This window comes from Procambarus clarkii, chromosome 10 (genome assembly GCF_040958095.1).
Source record: "Procambarus clarkii isolate CNS0578487 chromosome 10, FALCON_Pclarkii_2.0, whole genome shotgun sequence".
NCBI classification, from domain to species: Eukaryota; Metazoa; Arthropoda; class Malacostraca; order Decapoda; family Cambaridae; genus Procambarus; species Procambarus clarkii.
The window spans coordinates 46,679,805-46,686,423 of record NC_091159.1 but is presented as its reverse complement, the minus strand read 5'-3'; positions in this window follow the sequence as shown (position 1 = coordinate 46,686,423).

The following is a 6,619-nucleotide window of genomic DNA, read 5'->3' as shown; positions in this document are numbered from 1 at the left end:
ATTGATATCCCAACCTAATTCTGTCAATTACAATGTCACACTGGCTAGTGGATGTTTTATGCTGCCCGTACATATAATCGGTTCTAAACATGTGATAGCTCTTTATGCTCGTGCCTTCTGGCATTTTGAGTCGGTAACTGATCTACTGCCATCGCTAATTTCATGACATATTACGGCTGTTACAGCAGAGATTAGGATGCCCTTAACCCACTCAATTTCAGGCTTATCACGCAGTTTTGGCTGCCTTGTTTGTGTCATGCTGGACAACACCTATGTGAGAACTATCCTCTTTTTAGTCATATTTCCTTATAAAATAAAAAAAATAATACATTTTCAACTTCAGTTATGCACAATCGCCCCTAATTTTCCATACCAATAATACGGTAGGAAAATATTTTAAAAGTTACACACACAAATCCCAATAGCGTATGCATCAAATGAACAAATCCACAAATTTTAAGTTATTTTTTGTATGTGGTTCATTTTGGGTAATTTTTCAGAAATTTTTGTTCTCTTTTATAGTCATATTTCCTTATACTGTACTATTAATGTTCCCAATTACTGTACGTGCAATCACCTTAAATTTTCCTTACCGATAATGGCAACAATATTTTAACTGTAATATTACCTGAATTATACCAGTATTTGGGTAAATTTTGGTAAAGGTTAGGTACACTAGAGCAGAAGAGTAATAGCTTATAATAATATAACGTTATGGCATTTAGTTGCTATAGACAGCCATTGTTGCTCCTGGGGTCCGGGCCATCGACTGAAGTCTGGTAAAAAAGTCTCCGACTTTTCACTTAATGTTGTAATTCTTGCGACTATGGCTACGTCCCCCCCCCCCCCACCTTCCTGCACTGTGGAACATCACTGTTCGTCCCACAGTGACCTGGTTGACCCTTTCCAAAATTCTCCAGACGAATATGCGTCCACTTTAGTCACCACCCCGCATGAAGTACAGTATGTGCAAGCGCCCCACCCCATTATATCCCAGTATGATGAGGACGACGCTAGCTCAGGTGATGAAACAAAATCAAACAGTGGTTTTGTTACCTACAAAAGCCAGAATACCTTACGCAAAGAGATGACGGCCATGAAAGCCAACAATGCTGTCAAGATGACCAATGCCGCCCCCACAAAGGGTGGACAACGACCTCCTCCTCCAACACCCCGGGATATATATGACAGGCTGGCATTTCCACCTGAAGTTAACAGTGACACGAAGTACTCCTGGATGAGACGAGATTGATTGATTGATGAAGATTAAGCCACCCAAAAGGTGGCACGGGCATAAATAGCCCGTAAGTGGTGGCCCTTTTGAGCCATCACCAGTATCAATAGATGATACTGGAGATCTGTGGAGGTGCGACTGCACCCTGCGTGACGGGAGATGTCTCCCGCGATGAAACGTGATCTCCCTCGTCCTTTTATTGACCCCATAGACCTTATAATCCCTGGACACGCCTCACCCTACATCTATGTAGCCAGGTCCCATGAAGACGTTTATTGAGACAATAAAATACATCTCAGAAGGATAGAGCAGCTTAGGATATTTCTACAATCTTTCTAAGGTGCTTTGATCCATCACATTCCTAAAACTAAGTACTTAACCAAACTAGAAATGCTCCACAAATCAAGGGACTTAGAATGTGGAATGACCTTCCCAATCATGACAAAGGCTGTACCTCTCTCAACCAGTTTAATTAAGAGAAAAATTAAGTACTACGGAATAAACTCCATGTAACCTACCTGTTACCTCCTAAATGTCAACCTATGTCTTACTATTTTCAAACATTATTGATTATTGACCAATTTGTTTAACTGCTGATATCTGCCATGTATATTCTTAAAGAAAATTGTAATCTGTTGTTTATTCAGTTAAAATTCCTTCTGCTGTTCTGTTGCATTTTCTGTCTTATCCATCATGTAATTATTATCATTCTCTTATTCTTGTTTTCCTTTTTTTTTAATTAAATTTATGCTTTTGATCTCAAGTAGTATTAAGTTTTAGTCTTAAGATTTTTTTCCTTCACCTTGCCCTAAACGCTGTGCATATTAGTGGCTTCAGGCATTGTATGTACTAGCTGTATCTATTATGTTTGTAATTCATTTTCAATGTATGTACATTTACCTGAATAAATATTTTCAGCCTTATCTTATCTTACCTGTTGGGCTTTCTAAGCTGCCGTGAACCACGACACACCTGGCCAGGATTCATCAAGAATTTAGAAACCTGTTTATATTTTCTCAATATTTGGCGCCGTTGTTTACATTGAACAAGTTTATAGCATTGAAACTTCCCAATCAAATGTTAATATTGTTATAAACAGCCTCCTACTGCTTCGGAACTCATAAACTGTTCAATAAAAGTAAAGCCGCCAAAAATTGAGAAAAGATGTACAGGTTCGTAAATGCGTAAACACTTGATGAATCCTGGTCGTGTTCGCCTCCAGTTGCTGTGATCAATACCTCCCGTCCTCAGACCAAGTCCATTCTCAACCCGTCCTCGACTCAAGTCCATTACATCCAGCGGTCGACCCCACAGACGCATTCATAAATTTTAACAAACTGTTCAGTCAAACGGGAATTTTCTCAAATATAAATTTATATCATAATATATTAGCATATTGTGCATATATAGGCATAGGTTAGGTTAGGTTAGGTGTATAGGTTCTGTTGGCGATTATTTGTATTTGTAGTACGTGGGTGAAGCATTTACAGCGTCGTGGTTCGAACAAAATTCGTCAGTGAAGCACTTGTTCCGGATATGTTCGATCTTTGTTTGGAGGACGGGCTGGATCCCAGCCCGTCCTCCAAACAAAGATCGACAAGTGATTCCATGCACTCGCCAAACCCCCTGTTTATGAATGAAAAACGGTTTACACACGACTCACAACTGCTGACGTTCGAACGTATCCGGAACAAGTGCTTCACTGACGAATTTTGTTCGAACCACGACGCTGTAAATGCTTCACCCACGTACTACAAATACAAATAATCGCCAACAGAACCTATACACCTAACCTAACCTAACCTATGCCTATATATGCACAATATGCTAATATATTATGATATAAATTTATATTTGAGAAAATTCCCGTTTGACTGAACAGTTTGTTAAAATTTATGAATGCGTCTGTGGGGTCGACCGCTGGATGTAATGGACTTGAGTCGAGGACGGGTTGCACAACACAGCAGCTGGTTCGAATCCAAGCTGCTGTGCTCCACAATACAGCAGCTGGTTCGTCCCCAAGCCGCTGTGATCCACGACACAGAAGCTGGTTCGTCCCCAGGCTGCTGTGATCCACGGTACGTGCACCATAAGACGCTTATGTTAGTCTATTGAGGCATCAGAACAGCGCGAGCGTGTCGTGTCGGTGTTGATAACAGTTAATAAACTGTTGAGCACCTCATAGGTGTCTTCCTACTTGCCTAGGTATACTTAAGGGGGTCGATCTTCGGCTCTTGAGTCCTGCCTTTCAACTCTTAATCAATCAACTGCTGCCCACAATCTGGTGAATATTAAACTGTCATACATTAAAAGCTGTGCATGGAGTCTGACTCCTTTAGTTCACTTCTTATTTTATTTTCTTCACTAACCAAATTCTTTACAATGTTTCTCGGGCTCATTTTGCATGCGCAGTTTCCATGTTTGTTCCCCTTGTTTATTTACTCTCCATGCTAGTCTTTCCTTGTCTTCCATTCCTTATGAGTATTTTGTATGGAGTGATCATGCCTACCTGGGGTGTTGCCCAGGAGCCAGCCCACAAAATAATAATCAAAACGAAAATTTTAATTTACAAAGTTGTATGAAAGACGTGATATTAAGGGGGGGGGGGGGGAGAAATATAAATTCCTTGTGTGTATGGCATGATGATAAATTCAAATTCACGCCTGTTAGCTCCCCAAAAGTTAAAAATATATATATATATATATATATATTATTTTATTTTTATGAAATAATAAAATTTAGATTACGGAGAAATTATTTGGCTAACACATGCACGGACACCCTGTAGCCTAACACATACACGGACACCCTGTAGCCTAACATGCACGGACACCTGTAGCCTAACACATACACGGACACCCTGTAGCCTAACACATGCACGGACACCCTGTAGCCTAACACATGCACGGACACCCTGTAGCCTAACACATGCACGGACACCCTGTAGCCTAACACATGCACGGACACCCTGTAGCCTAACACATGCACGGACACCCTGTAGCCTAACACATGCATGGACACCCTGTAGCCTAACACATGCACGGACACCCTGTAGCCTAACACATGCACGGACACCCTGTAGCCTAACACATGCACGGACACCCCTGTAGCCTAACACATGCACGGACACCCTGTAGCCTAACACATGCACGGACACCCTGTAGCCTAACACATGCACGGACACCCCTGTAGCCTAACATGCACGGACACCCTGTAGCCTAACATGCACGGACACCCTGTAGCCTAACATGCACGGACACCCTGTAGCCTAACACATGCACGACCCATGAATTACCTAACCACAAATATGTTGCTTTATGGACGTTATGGCACGGACGTCGCCGTACGTCTGCACTTTTGGTGTCGCGATAACACCGTTGCTGGAATGCCTTTGCTTTGGACATTACGCTACGGACGAAGGTGTTGAGGGGTGTCCCGACACACAGACGGGAACACCTTGGCGCACAGTTCCCCAAACCAGGACAAATGGAGACCTCACGACGCGTCGGGATTGTACCCAGGAGATGATGTTATTAGACCCGGGAAATGTCCGCACGTACCGGGCGACGTTTTATGGATTTAAGTGTGTGTGGCGGGTGTGTGGTGTGTGTGTGGTGTGTGTGTGTGGCGGGTGTGTATGTATGGCGGGTGTTTGTGTGTGGCGGGTGTGTGTGTGTGTGGCGGGTGTGTGTGTGTGTGTGGCGGGTGTGTGTGATCGGGTGGTTGGCGTGTTTGTGTGTATTTTCCTCACCTATTTGTATGCACCTATCAGCGGCTACGGGAGAGTCAGATAATAATTCAAAAGATCTAATTCTTTAAGCCCCGCAGCTTAGGCCTTTACACCTGGCGCACCAAGTACTTTTCACTCACTTAATTGTGCTTGCGGGGACTACCTAGGGATCTTTGGTCCAGCATGTCAGTCGTTAATTAACTGGTGTATAGATTGTTCTGATTGAATTGGTTCCATCACACCTACATTTGAAATTGTGTCTGGAGTTAGCCTTCACTTCATCACTTGCTGGACCATTCTATTTGTTAGCTTCTCTGACACTGAACAGTGAAAATGTTTCTGTGGCTCATTTGGTTACTAAACGTCCACCTGCGTCCCAGGGTTCGTGTACCACCTGTGCTAAATAGTCTTTATCTGTTTATCTTTAAATAGTCTTTAGTGTTTGTCTTTATCTACACTATCAATTCCTCTTAGAATTTGGATGGTGGTAATTATGTTTTTCCCCTAAATCGTCTATCTTTCAGTGACATTAGGTTTAATTCCTTTAACCTGTCCCGCGCGCGTGTGTGTGTATACTCACCTATTTGTGCTTGCGGGGGTTGAGCTTTGACTCTGGTCCCGCCTCTTAACCGTCAATCAACTGGTGTACAGATTCATAAGCCTACTGGGCTCTATCATATCTACATACACATGCGTGTGTGTGTGTGTGTGTGTGTGTGTGTGTGTGTGTGTGTGTGTGTGTTCTTAGCTAACAAGGTCTACGTGGAGCGAGACCCCTGCAGCTGTAGGGAACCACCTCCCAGTAACGGTGGTGATATTATTTGTCCTGATGTTCTAGTGCTTTCATACTTGCTGTGGACTTAACACATTCCGCGACTACTGCTTCACACGCCCTGCATGTGCTTGCCACCGTCACTGAATACAAATATTTCCTTACATGTTTCCAATGGTTTTGTTTAGCTCTTAATATATCCTGCTTCACAGGGCCTGCTGGGATGCCGGCGCTGGAGTTGCATATTCTAGATCTGGTTTCTCATAAGCTGTATAGTATTTGTGTTCTAAATGATTCCTCGCTCCCGTTCCTAAATGTGGTGCTTATACTTTGCAATATATCATATGCTGTTCATGTTTGATTTGTGTATTACTTAAGTGTTAGTGTTTATGTGGGTACTAGGCTGTGTGGTAACTCTTGCAGCAGTAGCCTCGCGCCCTCCTGCGGTGGGTTAGGAAAATGAAAACCCTCTTAGTATTGACGCTTTTATGGACTATTGAAATTGAAATTGAAATTGAAATTGAAATAAGTTTATTGAGGTAAAATACACACAAAGGGATGAGGTAGCTCAAGCTATTCTCACCCCGTTCAGTACATCGTGTTAATACATACATACACACACATCACAAACAATAAAGATATTACCAAACATTCTGAGAGATAAACATATACATTTCCTCCTTTATACAAGTAGTATGGTATCAGACGTACACACAAATACTGTTATGACCTAGGTATACTAGGTATACCATTGTCCTAGTCCAAGGACAATGGACTAATGAGTACCGGCTCCGGCAGGTTGGGTGGGTAGCCTAGGCTGTGACGCTTTTTAGTTAGGTAAACCCACTGTGTTTTGTTTAGGGAGATTCAAGAGAACGAGATG